The sequence below is a fragment of the Ranitomeya variabilis genome, chromosome 1 (genome assembly GCF_051348905.1).
Source record: "Ranitomeya variabilis isolate aRanVar5 chromosome 1, aRanVar5.hap1, whole genome shotgun sequence".
NCBI lineage: Eukaryota > Metazoa > Chordata > Amphibia > Anura > Dendrobatidae > Ranitomeya > Ranitomeya variabilis.
In genome coordinates this window covers 274,695,570-274,717,522 of record NC_135232.1, presented here as the reverse complement: position 1 = coordinate 274,717,522, position 21,953 = coordinate 274,695,570, and the positions used below count along the sequence as shown (strand labels likewise).

Sequence of the window (21,953 nt, the reverse complement as noted above, 5' to 3'; positions counted from 1 at the left end):
CCAATCTGCAGCGAATACTGAATGTGGAAACATACCCTTATACACTGACATTATCATCTCAGCCAGGTATGTTTGACCCAGAAATGCTGAGAATGTAGGTAAGCTTCTATTGGCTACTAGTGGATAACTTCAGACTGGTGCAGAAATGTCCACTCATCAATACTGATTCTAAGTTACTTATAGTGAAGAGGCTCTGATGCTACTGCATATACATCTTATTAGAATACTAGGATGTGTTTTTTTGCAGTTTTGTTTTCCACATGAAAAGCACAGAGTGTTGGCAGGAGAAATGCTGCTCACATTATGCATGTTTTTGATATGGTTTACAATTTTTTAAATGTTTTTTTATGCATTTTATTGGATGGCTAAAAAATGCAATTAAAACACTGAAAGAATAGACATGTGGATAAAAAAAAACCAAAACACTGCAGCTTAAAAAAATTCACCGCGTGAATGAGATTTTAGAAATTTCAGTTCTTCAATACAAAAAGTGAAACTCATATATTATATAGAGTCATTACAAACAGTGATTTATTTCAAGTGTTTATTTCTGTTAATGTTGATGATTATGACTTACAGCCAATGAAAACCCAAAAGTCATGATCTCAGTAAATTAGAATAATTAACAAAAAAACACCTGCAAAGGCTTCCTAAGTGTTTAAAAAGCCCCCTAAGTCTGTTTCAGTAGGCTCCACAATCATGGGGAAGACTGCTGACTTGACAGATGTCCAGAAGGCAGTCATTGACACATTCTACAAGAAGGGTAAGAAACAAAAGGTCATTGCTAAAGAAGCTGGCTGCTCACAGAGTGCTGTATTCAAGCATAGTAATGGAAAGTTAAGTGGAAGGAAAAAGTGTGGTAGAAAAAGGTGCACAAGCAACTGGGATAACAGCAGCCTTGAAAGGATTGTTAAGAAAAGACCATTTAAAAATTTGGAGGAGATTCACAAAGAGTGGACTGCTGCTGGAGTCATTGCATCAAGAGCCACCACACATAGACTTATCCAGGACATGGGCTACAAGTGTCACATTTGGAGCGCCCGCTAGGACCGTGGGGTACTCGGTACAGGGCCGGTTCTGTTCTTAAAGGGGTGGTCACGGTGGTAATGACCCGGTCTGTGGCCCTGGGCATCCAGTAAAAAGGGAATTAATGAAAATGAAATAAAGCTTTATACCCGCGCTATAGGATAAAATGCATTGAATGAACACTAACAATTTAATTTACCTGTTAGGTGACGATAATACTCGAGTTGCTTTGTGCTGAGGTGGGTCAGGTCAAAGGTTATGTAGGGTCAAACTATGATAGGAAAAAGATGGATATTAAATCCAATTGTATTATGCCAGAGTGCTACGTTGTGTCTGGATTATATCTAGATTAATATAGTGCCCTTTTTATCACGATACCAGAAAGTGCTACTTAATAAATATAAATATACCGTAATTATAAATATAATTAATGTCTTGCCAAAGTAAAATCAAAGCCCTTTAAAGAATATCTTCTGAATATGTCCTTTAGGCTATGTTCACACTTTGCGGTTTTTGCTGCGGATCCGCAGCGGATTTGCAGCTGCGGATCCGTAGCCGTTTTCCATGCAGGGTACAGTACAATGTTACCCTATGGAAAACAAAAACCGCTGTGCCCACTTTGCGTTTTTCCGCTTGAAAATCAGCGCGGATTTTCTGCGAAAAAAAAGAAGTAGCATGTCAATTATTTCTGCGGATTCCGCAGCGGTTTTCCACCTGCACCAATAGGAAAATGCAGTTGGAAACCCGCAGTGGAATCCGCAGTAGAAACCGCACAAAAAACCGCAGTGAAAACCACCGCGGTTTTTACAAATCCGCAGCTGAAAAATCCGCAGCAAAAAAAGGATAGTGTGAACAAGCCCTGAGAGATCCCTGGGGCTCTTTTAGACTGCAGGTTTACTCGCATAAAAAGTTCTACAAGTGACAAGGTAATCGCTCAGTACCTGTGATGGAGGTAACTGCATGAAAAAAAAAGCTGTCCGTAGGTGCCAAACGGTAGCAGTAGAACAAGGTTGCTTAGCTTTATAGTTGTCTTTGCTTGTCGGCTTCCAGGCAAATTCTGCGAGCGCCGTCTTGGCCGGTGACAGACGCTCGCGCGGCCTGTGTTTAGAGATCCTTGCGCGGTACTTGGCAAGACCTTCCTGACGTTCGGGTCACGTGATCAGCGGTCACTTGGTGCCCCTGAAGAGAGTACGGATCGCAGTGGGAGCCAGAAAACGAACGCGTTTCGGAATATCGTCGGATTCCTTCATCAGGGTCCCTTGGTCCATCAGGACTTGACACGTGTCCACACTGACAAAAGTACCAATACTTGGTTTAACCCCTTACCAACATCAGGCGTAACAGTACGCCGATGTCGGTATCCCCCCGATTTGATATGGACTCTGGTGGTGAGCCCACATCCTTTCAGGGATATGTCAGCTGTTTTGAACAGCTGACATGTGCCCTCAATAGCCACGGGTGAAATTGTGATCCACCCGCGGCTATTAACTAGTTTAATGCTGCTGTCAAACTCTGACAGTGGCATTTAAATCATGCTTCTTGCCATCGGGCCATAAATACGAGCACCGCTGACCCCCGGGGGTCATCGGTTCATCAGCATGACAACAAGAGGTCTCCTTGAAACCTCTATGGTTGTCAGTGCTGGATTGCCTTGAGCGCCACCCAGTGGTCGGCGCCCATAGCAACTTAGTAATTCTAGTACATAGACGCGATCTAACCATCGCCTCTATGTAGCAGAGCCGGTCGAGTTGTGGCAGCTTCTTGTCTCCTATGGAGGCTACTGAAGCATGGCAAAAGTAAAAACAAAAGTGTTTAAAAATATAAAAAAATAAAAAAATATATAAAAGTTCAAATCACCCCCCTTTCACCCCATTCAAAATAAAACAATAAAAATAAAATCAAACAGCCATATTTGGTATCGCCGCGTTCAGAATCACCCGATCTATCAATAAAAAGGATTAACCTGATCGCTAGACAGCGTAGCGAGATAAAAGTCAAAACGCCAAAATTACGTTTTTTTGGTCGCCGCGACATTGCATTAAAATGCAATTAGGAGCCGATCAAAAGAACATATATGCACCAAAATGGTGTTTTTAAAAATGTTAGCTTGATGCGCAAAAGATAAGGCCTCACCCAACCCGAGATCGCAAACAATGGAGATGCTATGGGTATCGGGAAATTGCACAATTTTTTTTTAGTTTTTTTTCCAAAGTTTGGAATTTGTTTTCACCACTTAGATAAAAAAGAACCTAGACATGTTTGGTGTCTATGAACTCGTAATGACCTGGAGAATCATAATGGCAGGTAAGTTTTAGCATTTAGTGAACCTAGCAAAAAAGCCAAACAAAAGACAAGTGTGGGATTGCACTTTTTTTTTGCAATTTCACCACACTTGGATTTTTTTTCCAGTTTTCTAGTACACAATATGGTAAAACCAATGGTGTCGTTCAAAAGTACAACTCGTCCCGCAAAAAATAAGCCCTCACATGGCCATACTGACAGAAAAATAAAAAGTTATGGCACTGGGAAGGAGGGGAGCGATAAACGAAAATGCAAAACCGAAAAAAGCTCCAGGGGTGCTCCAGGGAGCTCCATACAATAGTATCACTGTGCTTGATTGGTTAGCAAACTAGCCTGACTCGCCAAGAGGAAGGTGAGAGACACCAGAGCCAACAATGCAGATGAGCTGAAGGCTGCTATCAAAGCTTCCATAACACCTCAGCAGTGCCACAGGCTGATGGCCTCCATGCAACGCTGCATTGATGCAGTAATTGATGCAAAAGGAGCCCTGACCAAGTATTGAATGCATTTACTTAACATACATTTCAGTAGGCCAACATTTCGGATTTTAAAATCATTTTTCAAACTGGTGTAATAAAGTATTCTAATTTAGTGAGATAATGACTTTTGGGTTTTCATTGGCTGTAAGCGATAATCAACATTAACAGAAATAAATCACTGTTTGTAGTGACTATCTAATATACGAGTTTCACTTTTTGTATTTAAGAACTGAAGTAAATTAACTTTGAGGATATTCTAATTTTGTGAGAAGCAGCTGTATTTTACAACTACTGTCAACTAGTTGCACTTTTGCCACACGAAAAAGTACAGCAAAAAGACTACATGTGAACAAGCCCCTACTTTTTTTGGCCAGTCAACAGACATTTTGTATTTCCCATCTAATGCTCTTCTTTATACTAAACTATTATTAGTAAGGCCAGGTACTTATTCCAAGGACATCAGTGATAACTTAAGCAGCTCAGCGTAGCTAATGTTTATATGCCAAATCCTTGCAAAAGTGTGGTCAGTCGAGAGCCTAGCTAAAAGTTAAGGAAATGTATCATTCCAGGGTTTCCAACTGTCTATAATTTTTTTCCAATGTCCTTGATTTTTTGAGTACTACACTTTGGTGCTTGGATTGCAAATATCAGTGTCTTTTTTTATATATCATTTTAATAATAATCAGCCTTAATTATGGTTTTACAGTTTGTCTGTGAAAAATATAATAAAATTTCAACTTAAGGGTTTTTTTTTTAGATGGGACATTGATCCAAGGATTTATTCTGAATACTCTTTTGAGTTGGAATATAAGTTTTTTTCCTTATCTGGGGCTATTTACCTGGATCAATGTCAATGATGGTGTCTGCACTATGGGGTTTTTGCCTTCCTCTGGATCAACATGTTAGGCTATAGGTTGAACTTGATGGACTTAAAGGGGTATCCCTATGTCAATGTTAGTGCCTGCCCCATGTTTTTTTTTTAATATTAGAAAATACCTCTAATTAGAAATGTAGTATAGTTTTTCTGGATCACTATGTCTCTATCTTCATGTGCAGGCATTGCAGGACCTTAGGTAGCCATGGTAACAACAAATAGCAACTACCTAACTGTCACTATATTAGTGTTTGTAACCATGGATACCAAAGGTACTGCAATGACTGCACATGAGGAAAGAGACATAGCAAATCAGAAAAATACTACATTTCTAATTGGCTGTATTTGCTAATATTATTATTATTACATCTTGGGATAGGATCTTGGTGATGGAAATGCTCCTTTAAGTCTACCTTCAACCTTCAAACCCGTGAAACCAACAAGTGAGGAACACGAAAAATATAACCCCCCAATCCATACAATAAAATTATGCTATTTATGTAGTAAATGAAGTATGTAAATAATAAAATTACAAACTAAAAAAATTGTGTTAGAATTGCTTTTTTTATGTGGTGCTTTTATGTCACCTACCAACATCACAGTTCAAATAGATGAAATACCATAAGAGAATATTTTCAGCGAACTGTTACCTAAATACCAACCACAATTTTTTTAGGGTCTGCGGGTTTCCTGCATGGTCTGTTTTATTTCATTTTTGCTAACAAAGTAAAATTCTGGAAAACCTTTATTTTTAGAACTTTGTCGTATACTATTCATTGGATATTCCTCCTTGAAATGGATGAATTAATTAACAATTTCTCCTGCCCGGTGGTGTGGTGCTGGCCCTGATTTCTTCTGTCCGGTGGTGTGGTACTGGCCCTGATTTCTCCTGTCCGGTGGTGTGGTACTGGCCCTGATTTATCCTCTCCGGTGGTGTGGTGCTGGCCATGATTTTTCCAGTCCGATGGTGTGCTACTGGCCCTGATTTATCCTGTCCGGTGGTGTGGTACTGGCCCTGATTTATCCTGTCCGGTGGTGTGGTACTGGCCCTGATTTCTCCTGTCCGGTGGTGTGGTACTGGCTCTGATTTATCCTGTCCGGTGGTGTGGTGCTGGCCCTCTCAGCTGTTACTTAATGTAAGTATGAGTGTCTGTACTTTTATATTACTATGTTGCTCTGCCCAGTCTCACACTCTTCGTCACTTTGTGTGTTATGTTTTGCTTTTTTTCCCTTGTAAACTGTGCAGTGCTGCTGTCCTGGTGCTGTGCTGCTTTCACGGTTCTGTGCTGCCTGACTGTTGTGCTGTTGGACTACTGCCTATAATTATTTTTTTCTTTCTTTGGCTATATTGTTGTTGGTTCTTTTAACAACTTCAATTTTTCTTATCTGTTCTTTTCTGTAGTGTTTCACTTGACTGCTGCAGCTTTTCCAACATGTCCTCCAGTGAAGACTCTGCTTCCAACAGTGGACATGACATTGATTGCATAATCACATTTGATATACTGATTGGTAGGTATTGACTGTCAATACTACACATGTGGTAAATCATGTATTTTCTTTACAGGAACCTTCCAGTGCAGAAGAGCAGGAGCAGTCGAGTGGAAATGAATCTTCCCAGTGTCGTCATGCTCAAGTTCCTGAGGAGGAAAGACGGTATATAAGTAGTCTTTTCATTATCAGAGTTGTAAATTAATTTGTTTTAATTTTTGTATCTTTAAAACTATATGACTAAATTTATATATATACAGTACAGACCAAAAGTTTGGACACACCTTCTCATCTAAAGATTTTTCTGTATTTTCATGACTATGAAAATTGTAAATTCACACTGAAGGCATCAAAACTATGAATTAACACATGTGGAATTATATATTTAACAAAAAAAGTGTGAAACAACTGAAAATATGTCTTATATTCTAGGTTCTTCAAAGTAGCCACCTTTTGCTTTGATTACTGCTTTGCACACTCTTGGCATTCTCTTGATGAGCTTCAAGAGGTAGTCACCGGAACTGGTTTAGATTGATGGCTGTTCCCAAAATATGCCATTTAGATGGCAGCAAACCAAAGGCACACTCCACAGTTCTCCGTGCCCTTATCAGTTGGTAGTTGTAAATCCTTTTGGTGTGATTCAAGTCGCTACTTGAGTACGGTTTATGAGGTTGGCACACATTTGAAACGCCTCATCCCCAACCACAACAAATGACATTGGTGGTCCTTCAGTGGTCGGAAGAGGTCGTGGTTTTGGAAAATTAAAATTATTCACATACAAACGTTGGCCCAAGTCAGAGTCTTTGAGTCTGAGAGTAATTTCCTTGTCTAAATGAGCCAACGTCCACAAATCGACAGTTAGCATCTGCAATCGCCATAAGAACAATCGAAAAGTATTTTTTGTAATTGAAATACTCGGATCCACTTCCAGCAGGTTTCATAATCCGAATATGTTTGCCGTCCACAGCCCCCAGTTTGGAAAATTAAAAATTTCCTTGAACTTGGCAGCATTTTCCAGCCAGAGTTCAGTTGTGGGTTGGAGGAGGAATTCTTCACACATGGCAGGTGTCTGCAACTATCCCAGAAAGGGTGGACACTCCAATCCAGAATTGAAAATGTAGAGATCTTAAGGTCTCTGCGGTAGCCAGGAATCTGCCAAACAGAAAATGGAAAAAAAAAAAAAATCAGTACATGACTTTACGTTCCTCTGCAGTTATTGCGTTAGTTGTGTGTCCTGCCTGGTGATGGATCCTCGGACACGTAGCAGCAAGTCATTGAAGCTCTGTTCCAACATCCTTGTGTAGTAAAAAAACTTCTCCGGATTTTCAAGAAGCTCAGTGTACAATGAGCGGTAGGCTCCACAACTCTCTTGTAATTCAACGATGGGGTGTTGCCAATAGCGACGACGACGTCTTCTCCGTCTTTCTCTTCTTCTTTCTTCTTCACAAGCCTCAGCAAAAGCCAATTTCAATGACAAATCAAGATTCAAATTGAAGCTCTCCACGCTAAGATCCATCTTGCAGCTGGATACAGCATCAAAAGAAGAGGATTTCATCTGTGCAGTGTCTCTATATGTAGAAATCCCATGAGCCATGCCCATTGGGAAATATCGTATGCATGCGCATAAACAACACAAACGCATGCCAAAACGCATGCACACGCAGCTTTTTTTGACGTCATGCGTAAGATGATGAAATTAAAAAATGCAGCGTAGGCATGTGTTTAAATGCGCTTTGGCATGGTTTGCGCATGCACATGATATGCTGCGCACAAATACACTAATGTGCACTTAGCCTTACATGACCAATTGTGACAGATTCTCCGAAACTGTAGCATTAATGGTCTATTGAAGGTCTGTCCATCTGCATAATGTAAAGGTACCGTCACACTAAACGATATCGCTAGCGATCCGTGATGTTGCAGCGTCCTCGCTAGCGATATCGTTTAGTTTGACACGCAGCAGCGATCAGGATCCTGCTGTGATGTCGCTGGTCGCTGAATAAAGTCCAGAACTTTATTTGGTCGTCCGATCGCCGTGTATCGTTGTGTTTGACACCAAAAGCAACGATACCAGCGATGTTTTACACTGGTAACCAGGGTAAACATCGGGTTACTAAGCGCAGGGCCGCGCTTAGTAACCCGATGTTTACCCTGGTTACCAGCGTAAAAGTAAAAAAAACAAACAGTACATGCTCACCTGCGCGTCCCCTGCCGTCCGCTTCCTGCTCTGACTGATCGCCGGCCCTAAAGTGAAAGTGAAAGCAGAGCGGTGACGTCACCGCTCTGCTGTTAGGGCCGGAGCTCAGTCAGTGTCAGGAAGCAGACGCCGGGGGATGCATGTAAGTATGTACTGTTTGTTTTTTTTACTTTTACGCTGGTAACCAGGGTAAACATCGGGTTACTAAGCGCGGCCCTGCGCTTAGCAACCCGATGTTTACCCTGGTTACCCGGGGGCCTCGGCATCGTTGGTCGCTGGAGAGCGGTCTGTGTGACAGCTCTCCAGCGATCAAACAGCGGCGCTGCAGCGATCGCCATCGTTGTCGCTATCGCTGCAGCGTCGCTTAATGTGACGGTACCTTAAGGCCAAATTCAGACTTCAGTCAAACACGAACCTTGTACGAAATGTAATCTGAGGACTGTCTGTGGGTCTCCCAACACAAACTCAATGGCAAAAGCCTCATATATGCTTTGGAGTCTATTGAGTTTGGGTCGGGAGACCCACGAGCAGTCTGTAGATCACATTTTATACAAGGACCATGTTTCACGGATGTCTGAATCCAACATACACAATTATTATGCTAATCTTGGGGAGTCCTAGGGTTCAAACCCACAGATAAAAAAAATATTCCTGCATATATGAGCTTTTAATCTAACAGTAAATTCACATGCGGGAGATTAGTTCCAACAATAGTATAGAACGTCTTAATGAGATTTGTTAAAATCCATACACATGCTACAGAAACAACCCCATTCCTATATATGGAGCAGACTTCCAGTAAAAGAAATGTTTGCAACTAATCTGTTAAGTGTGAACTAATCCTTAAACTTCCAGGAACTAGAAACTAACAATGATGATACAACTTTCCTGGCAAAAATATTGAGCACATCGCTAATGACGAACTACACACAGATTCTATGATGTTAATATGCTGGTATTTTCATACAGATAAATGAAATGAATGGTCCACACTTCAAATATAGTATTAAATAGGAAATGTTTTCATGACCTAGACAATAACCTGAGCTCTATAGCTGTGTCAGTAGGTACAGAGAACAGAACGTAAATCTTTCCAGTTTTCTATTCAACCTTCCATCCACCTTTTCAGAAATGCGCTGCTCAGAGAAGCCGCTTTAGTCCCCCCCTGCTATGAGCAGCTCCATCCTGTGACCTTTTAATTACAAAAGAAGTGACCCATTCAGTAATGGCCCCTCCTGTAATACTCCCCTTTAATGAGCATTAACCCAAAACTTTCTGAAAAGTCACAGCATACAAAACGAATATTGTCACATTGTATCAAGACTTTGCTTGGTATTAGGATGGTTTTATTAACTACAATCCTTAAAAATAAACAAACATCGGACTATGCTAAAAAGGGTTGAAATGACTGTGCATCAGAAGCCATGCAGTCTTCAGAGTATCCTGGAGGTTTTGGTGGCAAAAGACAGACTAAAAAAAAACCACATGTAAAAGCTAATTGTATTGTTTAGCAATTAACAGTAGCAATTCTAAAAAAAAAATCCAGAAACAGTAAATATATTAATAATATAACTAATAGAATAAGATCAACATATAGAAATTACAAAGAATTTTTTTTAACAAAATGTGCGGTGGTCTATTAAATGCTTTATGTATGGAAGAAAATACTGTAGCTCTGTAAAAAAGGCAATTGACAGAACGTATACTGTAGCACACAGAGGCAGGATAGCCCCGCTCACACTCCCATATATACGTACACATCGTACTATGTACAGTATCTGGTTATAAAGATAGTATATTAATATATAGGATATCAGTGGGCCTAGAAGCAATGTGAACCAGGTATGACCATGTCTACTCAAAGCCCTCTTTGCTAAGTCAATACAGAAAATGTTTGGCAAACCTAATGCACAGAAGGCTTGTTTCCCCGGCAGAGAAGTGTTCCCCCTCTTCATCATTGGCACATTGCTAGGGCTCTAATGCGGGCCACTGGAAACTGACCATACTTCCCATTTTACTACTCTTTCCATAAGCAAAACCGAAAAAAATGACCCGGAGTATAAGCTGGTATACATGCAACATGTGTAGGAGCATGTTCACACTGGCCATTGAACAGATAGAACCTAAGAGAGAAACAAAATTAACATATACGCTGCTGTAAGCAAAAAAACAATAGTGCATATAAATAACATAGGGTACTTAGTGAGCACTGTTTTTGATTAAAAAAAAAGCATAAAAGCCATCCCACCAACACCAAGGTGTACCCAGATGGGACAGTCCTCACCTTTAGTATTAAAACTTTAGCATGTGTCAAAAATGATCTCAATGCATACAAGGGCTGAGCCATGTCCGGGGCCCAACAGTGGATATCCAGCCATAGGAAGCTATATAAACGCAATGTCTAGTTCAAAGAAAGGGAGGCCACAACATTACCTGCACTGAGTGCAAGAACTTAAAGTAAAAACCAAAGAAATGAACTGGAGTATAAGTTGGTATACATGCAACGTGTATGAGCATGTTCACAATGGCCATTAAACAAATAAAACCTAAGGTGTAAACATAATTAACATATACCCTGCTATAAGTAAGTAAGTAAAAGCAATATGTCATATAAATAACAAAGGGAACTTGGCAAACACAGTTAGGGTACCGTCACACAGTGAAATTTTCATCGCTACGACGGCACGATTCGTGACGTTCTAGCGATATCGTTACGATATCGCTGTGTCTAACACGCTACTGCGATCAGACATCACGCTGAGAATCGTACGTCGTAGCAGATCGTTTGAAACTTTCTTTCGTCGCTTGATCACCCGCTGACATCACTGGATCGTTGTGTGTGACACCGATCCAGCGATGTGTTCGCTTGTAACCAGGGTAAACATCGGGTAACTAAGCGCAGGGCCGCGCTTAGTAACCCGATGTTTACCCTGGTTACCAGCGTAAACGTAAAAAAAACAAACAGTACATACTTACATTCCGGTGTCTGTCCCCCGACGTCTCAGCTTCTCTGCACTGTGAGCGCCTGCCGGCCGGAAAGCGAGCACAGCGGTGACGTCACCGCTCTGCTTTCCGGCTATGGTGCTTACACAGTGCAGAGAAGCAGAACGCCGGGGGACAGACACCGGAATGTAAGTATGTACTGTTTGTTTTTTTTACGTTTACGCTGGTAACCAGGGTAAACATCGGGTTACTAAGCGCGGCCCTGCGCTTAGTAACCCGATGTTTACCCTGGTTACCCGGGGACTTCGGCATCGCTCCAGCGCCGTGATTGCAAAGTGTGACCGCAGTCTACGACGCTGGAGCGATAATCATACGACGCTGCGACGTCACGGATCGTGCCGTCGTAGCGATGAAAATGGCACTGTGTGACGGTACCCTTACTCTTTCCATAGGCCAAAATAGGGACACAAACAAGGATTAGGTGGTTCAGGGTACAATTTATCGATTAAAACGCAACATACTATGCAATGCCTTTAAATTTATTTGTACAATTAATCAGATGCTGTGTTTGAGTTGCTGATAATGCTGCGACAGGTATAAATGTGCCCTACCTGCACCGATAGGGAATCAGTAGGAAACTGTATAACAGGTATGGCAAGTAGGCTCTGCATTGTAATTAATGCATTGTGTAATCCTATTCTATTACAGACAACCATACAAATTAAATGCTTTGGTTGATCCTTCAGTTGACAACTATCTTGGCAGACTCTCCCATACATAGGAGCACTAATTGACTAAGTAAAATAGCGAGCAGGCCATAAAGCGGCTCTAGTAGCAGTGGTAACATGCTCCCTCAGTGATACTACCAGCGTGATTGTAGGCTACTGATGTCATCAGGCAGCTTTTGCCTAAACACTACTAGCATTACTATATCTAGCTGTTTCCTAGGTTCTATTACGACAAATATCAGATATATATACATTCACTCAGATTTATCAAGACCTTAATTACAGCAAATTGGTGGGATCAAGTTTGTAGCAAATAAGTCATGTGGTTAATTATTCTGTAACCAACCAGCAATGCTGTTACTGCATAGAATAGCACTGTGGGCTATAGGCTATGGATGTTCTGTATCCGGGCTCAGACTGGCCCACAGGGGAATAGGTGAATCCCCCCGGTAGGCCCCTGTGTAGGAAGAAGACACTTACCCCCCAACAAGAGCAGTTGTTGGCCCAATACATTTAATTCATGATGTACTGACTAGGGTTGAGCGAAACGGATCGGACACATTCAAAAATCGCCAACTTTCGGCAAAGTCGGGTTTCATGAAACCCTTCCCGATCCTAGTGTGGGATCGGCCATGAGGTCGGCGATCTTCGCGCCAAAGTCGCATTTCATATGACGCGTTCAGCGCCATTTCTCAGCCAATGAAGGAGGACGCAGAGTGTGGGCAGCGTGATGACATAGGTCTCGGTCCCCATCATCTTAGAGAAGGGCATGACAGTGATTGGCTTGCTTTCTGCCTTTCACAGGGAGTATAAAGGGGCGTGCACGCCGACCGCCATCTTACTTCTGCCGATCTTAGCATAGGGAGAGGTTGCTGCAGCTTCGTCAGAAGAAGGGATATAGTTAGGGAGGGAAGATTAACCCCCAAACCGCTTGTGCTGTAGCGATTTCCACTGTCCAACACCACCTTTGTTTTGCAGGGACAGTGGACGCTATATCTTTGTGCATCAGCTCTGTAGCTTATTAGGCTGCCTTATAAGGCTCCCTGATAGCTGCACTGCTGTTTGCACGCTGCTGTGCACACCAACTGCTTTTTTAAAAGCAAAAATCCTGTTGCTCCTTTCTGCAGTTATCTTGTTTATTTGTCCACACTTTTGTGTGCAGCAGTCCTTTTTGTTGCTGCCATACTTGTCCTGAGATCATTGTAGGGAGATTGAAATTGTACTACAGTCCTTGGATTTTTTTCAGATATCTTCCAGCCACGTTCTGCCACTTACATTGTGTTGTGTTACACACTGTGCCTGAGTTGTGGTGCTGTCTCCCCCCCAAAAAAAGGGAGATTCAAAGTGTCACAAAGTGGATATACGTCAGTTCTGTTAGTTTGTCGTATATCAGCCAGCCACGTTCTGCCACTTACATTGTGTTGTAAAATACACTGGGCCTGAGTTTGGGTTCAGTCTCCCCCCAAAAAAGTGAGATTGAAAATCTCACAAAGTGGATAAACCTCAGTCCTCTTAGTTTGTGGTGTATCAGCCAGCCACTTGCTGCCACTTACATTGAGTTGTGTTATACACTGGGCCTGAGTTGTGGTGCAGTCTCCCCCCCAAAAAAGGGAGAATTAAATTCTCAACAAGTTTATATACACCTTCTACCTTGTTTTACAGTACCATATAACGGTTGTTATTTTGGTCAGATTTTCCCAAAAATGAGGAAGTCTGGTGGAAGAGGCTGTGGGCGGTCATTGCCAGCTGGTACTGATGGTGGTGGAGCATCTGGTGGTAGTGGGAAAAGCAAAATAGCAGCTAAGGCTGGAGGTGTTGAGCCAGCGTCATCGTCTGCCTACACAAGGCCTCGAAGGCTCCCTTATCTGGGAGTAGGAAAACAAGTTTTAAAGCCGGAGCAGCAGGAAAAAAGTTTTGGCTTTCATTGTTGACTCAGCCTCTCGCTCTTTTGCCTCCTCTTCAGAAAGTTCCAAATTTAAAAGCAGCGAGTCGTCAGTGGATGCTCCCGGTCAGGAACAAGTGGCTTCCTTGTGTCCTTCACCCAAACCAAAAGTGAAGGATGCGTCAGGCAACACAACAGGTTACTCCATGGAGCTCTTTACACATACCGTGCCTGGGTTAGAAAGGGAAATTGTTAACAGCCCATTACAAGATGAATCGGACATGGAGTGCACTGATGCACAGCCACAGCTAGATTATTATGCTGTTCCATTGACTCAGATCACTACATTGCCCTCGCAGTGTACTGAGCCAGAATCTGACCCTGATGAGACTATGGTGCCCCATCCCGAATGCTATAGCACCTTACACGGTGACACAGAGAAAGGTGCACATGACATTGAAGAGGAGGTGATAGATGACCCAGTTGTTAACCCAGATTGGCAGCCCTTGGGGGAAGAGGGTGCCGCTGACAGTAGCTCAGAAGCGGAGGAGGATGATCCGCAGCAGCCATCAACATCACAACAGCTTTCATCTGGCAGGCCCGTCTCAGGCCAAAAAAAGTTTGTCAACCAAAAAAAGAGTTTTAGGACAGCGTGGCCATCCAGCGAAAGTAGCACAGCGTGCAATGCCTGAAAAGGTATTGCATAGTAGGTGGAGTGGAGTGTGGCAATTTTTTAACCAAGATCAGAATGATCAGTGCAAAGTTATCTGTAAGAAATGCTCAAAGACCTTTAGCAGAGGGAAGAATGTCCAAAATTTAAATACAATGTGCATGCGTAGACATTTAACCAGCATGCACTTGCAAGCCTGGACTAACTACCAACCATCCTGTACCGTTGGTGCACCTGCTCAGAATGAAGGTAGTCAGCAATGCTACATTGCTTCCCTCACTGTAAGCCCACCAGTTAGGACACCACTAGCAGCAAATGTGGAGGTATCGTCGCAAGGCCAAAGCAGTCAGGGAATCACAAGGTTTTTGGTAGGAAACACTGTATGTAGGTCAACATCAAGAATACCATCACCAACCCTCTCTCAATCGGCCATGTCCACCACCACCACCGCTAGTTCCAACATATGCACCTCTCCAGTCCAGCTCACCCTACAAAAGACTCTCGTTAGGAAAATAAACTACTCAACCTCTCATCCGCGTACACAGGGTTTGAAAGCCCACATTCCTAGACTAATCTCATTAGATATGATGCCCTACCGGTTGGTTGAAAGCGAAGCTTTCAAAGCCCTGATGGCCTACGCAGTACCACGCTATGACCTACCCAGTCGACACTTCTTTGCGAGAAAAGCCATCCCAGCCCTCCACCAGCATGTCAAAGACCACATTGTCCATGTGCAGCGCCCCAGAGTCCTGGTCGTTGCAGTACTGTGGCTCCGCCGCTAAGGGGGGCTATGGTACGTCTGATGGCACTGAAGGAGTTCATCTGACCAGGTATCACAGACACCAATACATTTCACAGTCTGGCCTCCAGGGGGAGCTAAGGGTACTATTCATTAGGCCACTCCTCACAGTCTGGTAAAACTGGGGGTTAGATAGGAAGTTAGATCAGAAAGCTGACTGGGTTGGAACCAGGCAACACCTTGTGGCAGAGGGTGTTGTAGGGGAAGATTCGGAGGGGTCCCTGTCAGGGGTGGGATCCTGACAGAGGCCTAGCAACCAGAGAGAACGTTACGGGTCTGCGCCTGCACGATATAGCGGCGGTACCCCAAGAAAGGATAAGAAGCGAAGTTTATTGTGCTGAGTGAGAAACGAGATCAACGCAACAAGGAGAATACCAGTAGGAGTCGTGCTGTAAGACGAGGCAACATCCTATTGAGGCGCATAACCGGTGGCCGGAACGCCGAGGAAGTATAGAGCTCCAAGCCAAAATTCAAACCTACAGCAGGACAGTCAGTTACAGGCGGGCTGTCTCACCCAGTCCCAGGAAGACACAGGGGGGTAACAACAGGAGTGGGGCGACGCTAGAGTCCCGGAAGAGCTCCGAGCCTCCCCGTCATACGGGTGCGTCCTAACCGTAAGATCAGGGGGACGTAGAGGGAGAACATAAGAATCTAGTTGTGAGGGAACACGAGAAACAGACACAACAGTTGTGGGGTACTATCCCGTAAGCACAGCAGGGGAGGACCACAACACAAGCGCAGGAAGGTAGGCACAGATTTCCACCTGCAAAGGGAACTCTGGAGGTGCCATCGGACCGGCCGGACTTGCGCAGCCCTGTTAACCGTATTCCGGATTGAGGACTCAGAAGCCTTCAGTAAAGAGGTAAAGAGACTGCAACTTGGTGTCCTCGTTATTGACCGCGACCGGCACTACACCGCACCATAACATCAGCACCATCATACCACCACCTTTCATTGTGCGCCCCTCAGCAGGGTCACGGACCGGGTCTAGCCACCGTGACAACCCCAGAACAGAGACTTAGAGGCCTTGTACTGGGTACCCCTCGGCCCTGCGGCAGTGGGGGCGCTACAACTTGGCGTCACGAACAGGATCTACTTAAGTCTGAAGAATCAGGTCATGTGTGCCTTGGAACTGTGATTTATTGTGCTTGGACTGTGACTTATTGCAAAGACTGTGGATTGCCATTTGCCGCCAAAACCAGCCGCCATTACAGCGCAAAGGAGAGCGCAGGAGAAGAAGAGGGGCGTGGAGTGGGCGTAGACAAGCTGAAGAGCGCGAAAGACAATGGCCGCCCAGTCTAAATATTTCTGCCCCTTGAGGACGTGTCTGTCAGCAGCCGAGATCCGCCTACTGATCCTCAATGGGGGGCGGAGACAACGAAAGCGAAACCGCCCACGAAGGAGAGAGCGGGAAAAAGACGAGGAAGAAGAAGTCAGCCACATGGAGGATGCCATGGCCAGCCGCCCGGAGCCGGAGCGTGGGGTCGGAGCCGAGGACTCCCTCAGCTACTCGGAGGGGCACCGCAACCAGGCCTCCACCGCTGATATTGACTTCCTGCAGGCCGGAGTGGATGAGCTCGGCGACCAACTCCGGCGGACGCAGCTGAGCACTGAGGCCGGGTGGAAGAAGACCTTCATCGGGAGCCTCATCAGCCGTCTGTTGGCAGCCTCGTCTGGTCCTGAGCAAGAAAGAAGTTCCAGCGCTCCGAAGCCAGAAAGCAAGGCCCTGCCGGAAAGCAAGATGCTGCAAACGGAGATGACAACGCCGCAGCGCAAGGCCCTGCAACTAGCGTTCCAGACCCCAGCGGAGACGGAGCGGATCGGCACCGGAGGAACCGCATCTGAAGCAGGTATGAAGAACGACCCTGCTCAGCCAGCAGAGGCCCTGCTGATAGGCCCCGTCGCGGCACCCCGTCTCCCTGGGACCTATAAACTCCAGCGCCTTACACCCTGGGATCAGGCCCCGGGTACGGAGCACTTCTTAAAGGCCCCGAGCTCGCCGATCACCTTGCCGAGCGAAGTCTATGCGGAGCTACGGCCGCCAGAGCGAGAGTAAACCTCGATGCCATGGATATGTAAATAGTTAACTGATTGTCTTTTTGCTGTTTTTGCTGCTACAACCCGATCAGGGTTAACTCTTAAAGGGATCCCTTTGTTTACCCGGGATCCCTTCTTTTGTTTTTTTTTTGTTTCCTGTTTATTCATCATTGAAAGAACTGCTGAATCATGAACAATGCATGATTACAAACTTTTTGTACATAGTTTGCACCTTCTTAAAGGTGCCCTCTACTGGTTTTACACAAGGAAAGGACTCTTTGCGAAGACACTGGTCTTGGAACCAGTACCGGAGTCCTTATTGCGAACAGACTTGCAGCTTGAGAAGTTGCACTACCTCATAGAGACTTGGTCCCCTCTTAAAGGGGATGTTCATTGATAGTACTTAGAGAATGATGATGCTCTAAAAGGAAAAGTAATAATGCTGATATGTGAAAGTTAAATGTAGCTAACTAGTTGATTGTAAGAAATGTTTAATGATGTTGATAGAAGAGCGAGGACAGGAAGTGAACCCGTACGGGGTTAGTTAGTGAGTCCTCCTAGGAGCCATACAGAAATGGCTCAGTGATCTTGAACTGAAAGAAAAATGATATGTTCTATACTGTGTATAGTAGTGGAAGGACAGTAGGCCCGGGCGGAAAGGGGCGGTCCTGTACAGAAAGGAGAGGCAGTAGGTCTGGAGCAGTTAGGACAGGCGGTCCTGCAGACGTAAAGAAGGAGAATGCATAAGGCTGGAGTCACACATGGCGTAAGACAATACGCCACGTATTATACGTCCGTACTACGGCCGTAATACGGAGAAATGTTCCCAAAATAGTGATCCGTAGGCAGGGTGTGTCAGCGTATTTTGCGCATGGCATTCTCCGTATGTAATCCGTATGGCATCCGTACTGCGAGATTTTCGCGCAGGCTTGCAAAACCGACATCTAATGGATTTATGTGCTCAAATGTTAGGGAAAACATATATACAGTATATATATATATATATATATATATATGTCATTGAGACACATATATATATATTCTGTATTTAGATTTCATTCAGCGCGATATCTGTGAACAGCCGGTAATTCAATTGCCGGCTTTTCATTTCTCCTGCACAAACCCGACAGGATATGAGACATGGTTTACATACAGTAAACCATCTCATATCCCCATTTTTTTTGCATATTCCACACTACTAATGTTAGTAGTGTGTATGTGCAAAATTTCAGCGCTGTAGCTGCTGAAATAAAGGGTTAAATGGCGGAAAAAATTGGCGTGGGCTCCCGCGCAATTTTCTCCGCCAGAATGGTAAAGCCAGTGACTGAGGGCAGATATTAATAGCCAGGAGAGGGTCCATGGTTATTGGCCCCCCCGTGGCTAAAAACATCTGCCCCCAGCCACCCCAGAAAAGGCACATCTGGAAGATGCACCTATTCTGGCACTTGGCCACTCTCTTCCCACTCCCTGTAGCGGTGGGATATGGGGTAATGAAGGGTTAATGCCACCTTGCTATTGGAAGGTGACATTAAGCCAGATTAATAATGGAGAGGCGTCAATTATGACACCTATCCATTATTAAGCCAATTGTAGGAAAGGGTTAAAAAAACACACACACATTATTATAAAGGATTTTAATGAAATAAACACAGCGGTTGTTGTAATAATTTATTGTTCTCGCAATCCATTTCCAGGCCCTCGCTTGGCAAAACAATTAACGCACAAGATACATACCTTCTGATGTCAGATCACGTCCTACGAAGTAATCCATCTGAAGGGGTTAACTAATATTACAGGCAGAGCTGCGATAAACCACTCGCTCGTGCCTGTAATCCCCGGGTGCTGAAAGGAAAGCTGGATCTGTACTTACATTGAGTCGTGGTGAGGAGCCCTCTGGTGGATGTTCTCATGAACTGCAGCCTGGGAACTTTTTCCCACGCTCCAGGTCATATGAGGACATCCACCAGGGGGCGCATCACCGCGACTGAAGGAAATGTAGGTCAATGACCTACATTTCATTCATTCGCCGGGAATTACAGGCACGGAGCACAGCTGCATTTAGCAGGGCTCCTGCCTGTAATATTAGTTAACCCCTTCAGATGGATTACTTCGTGGGACGAGACGGTTCACCAGAAGGTATGTATCTTGTGCGTTTATTATTTTTCAAAGCGAGTGTGTTCCTGATGGATTGCGAGAACAATAAATTATTACAACAACCGCTGTGTTTATTTCATTAAACTACTTTTAAATCATGTGTGTGTGTGTGTGTTTTAACCCTTTCCAACAATTGGATTAATAATGGATAGGTGTCATAATTGACGCCTCTCCATTATTAATCTGGCTTAATGTCACCTTACAATAGCAAGGTGACATTAACCCTTTATTACCCCATATCCCACCGCTACAGGGAGTGGGAAGAGAGTGGCCAAGTGCCAGAATAGGCGCATCTTCCAGATGTGCCTTTTCTGGGGTGGCTGGGGGCAGATGTTTTTAGCCACGGGGGGCCCAATAACCATGGACCCTCTCCTGGCTATTAATATCTGCCCTCAGTCACTGGCTTTACCATTCTGGCGGAGAAAATTGCGCGGGAGCCCACGCCAATTGTTTCCGCCATTTAACCCTTTATTTCAGCAGCTACAGCGCTGAAATTTTGCACATACACACTACTAACATTAGTAGTGTGGAATATGCAAAAAAAAGGGGGATATGAGATGGTTTACTGTATGTAATCATGTCTCATATCCTGTCGGGTTTGTGCAGGAGAAATGAAAAGCCGGCAATTGAATTACCGACTTTTCACTAACACCGCTGCGTATTTCTCGCAAGTCACACTGCTGGTCCGTGTGGAATCCGTATTTTTCTCGCCCCATAGACTTTCATTGGCGTATTATTTGCGCAATACGCTGACAAACGCAGCATGCTGCGATTTTGTACGGCCGTAGAAAGCCGTATAATACTGAACCGTAATATACGGCTAATAGGAGCAGCCCCATTGAGAAGCATTGTGCCGTATGTAATGCGAGTTTTACGTACGTAGTTTTTGCGCTCTTACGTACGTAAAACACGCATGTGTGACCCCGGCCTAAAAGTTGATTAGCCTTATAATGTGATTATAAGAAGGTCTTTAGTGGATTTAGCGAGTACGTCCTTAAAGGCAATGTTAAATTATTGTTCAAAGATTTTTGCACTTAGTAGAATACCCGGTTGGGTAAGAAAAGTTATTCATAGTAAGTTAGTTAAAGTATTCAACTATGTTTGTAACGTTCAAGTGTCCTCACCTCCCATAAAGGGAAGCTCTGTTAAAAAGTTTACTTGTACTTGCATTTTAAAAATTGCATGTCTTTTTGCTGACATGTATTGTTGTTTTCTTCCCAGTCCAGGAGTACTGGATTTAACCGGGGGGGAGTGCAGCGCCCCAGAGTCCTGGTCGTTGCAGTACTGTGGCTCCGCCGCTAAGGGGGGCTATGGTACGTCTGATGGCACTGAAGGAGTTCATCTGACCAGGTATCACAGACACCAATACATTTCACAGTCTGGCCTCCAGGGGGAGCTAAGGGTACTATTCATTAGGCCACTCCTCACAGTCTGGTAAAACTGGGGGTTGGATAGGAAGTTAGATCAGAAAGCTGACTGGGTTGGAACCAGGCAACACCTTGTGGCAGAGGGTGTTGTAGGGGAAGATTCGGAGGGGTCCCTGTCAGGGGTGGGATCCTGACAGAGGCCTAGCAACCAGAGAGAACGTTACGGGTCCGCGCCTGCACGATATAGCGGCGGTACCCCAAGAAAGGATAAGAAGCGAAGTTTATTGTGCTGAGTGAGAAACGAGATCAACGCAACAAGGAGAATACCAGTAGGAGTCGTGCTGTAAGACGAGGCAACATCCTATTGAGGCGCATAACCGGTGGCCGGAACGCCGAGGAAGTATAGAGCTCCAAGCCAAACTTCAAACCTATGGCAGGACAGTCAGTTACAGGCGGGCTGTCTCACCCAGATCCAGGAAGACACAGGGGGGTAACAACAGGAGTGGGGCGACGCTAGAGTCCCGGAAGAGCTCCGAGCCTCCCCGTCATACGGGTGCGTCCTAACCGTAAGATCAGGGGGACGTAGAGGGAGAACATGAGAATCGAGTTGTGAGGGAACACGAGAAACAGACACAACAGTTGTGGGGTACTATCCCGTAAGCACAGCAGGGGAGGACCACAACACAAGCGCAGGAAGGTAGGCACAGATTTCCACCTGCAAAGGGAACTCTGGAGGTGCCATCGGACCGGCCGGACTTGCGCAGCCCTGTTAACCGTATTCCGGATTGAGGACTCAGAAGCCTTCAGTAAAGAGGTAAAGAGACTGCAACTTGGTGTCCTCATTATTGACCACGACCGGCACTACACCGCACCATAACATCAGCACCATCATACCACCACCTTTCATTGTGCGCCCCTCAGCAGGGTCACGGACCGGGTCTAGCCACCGTGACAACCCCAGAACAGAGATTTAGAGGCCCGGTACCGGGTACCCCTCAGCCCTGCGGC

The 21,953-nt window shown here is 44.6% G+C and overlaps 1 long non-coding RNA gene across 1 annotated transcript in view; it reads right to left on the bottom strand.

The window, feature by feature from the left end:
- LOC143815379 (uncharacterized) overlaps positions 1-21,953 on the bottom strand; it is a 99,263-nt gene that overhangs the window by 15,653 nt on the left and 61,657 nt on the right. Inside the window, exon 3 of the long non-coding RNA XR_013223727.1 lies at positions 1,226-1,297. This is a non-coding gene — a long non-coding RNA (uncharacterized LOC143815379). The remainder of the gene's footprint in view (positions 1-1,225; positions 1,298-21,953) is intronic.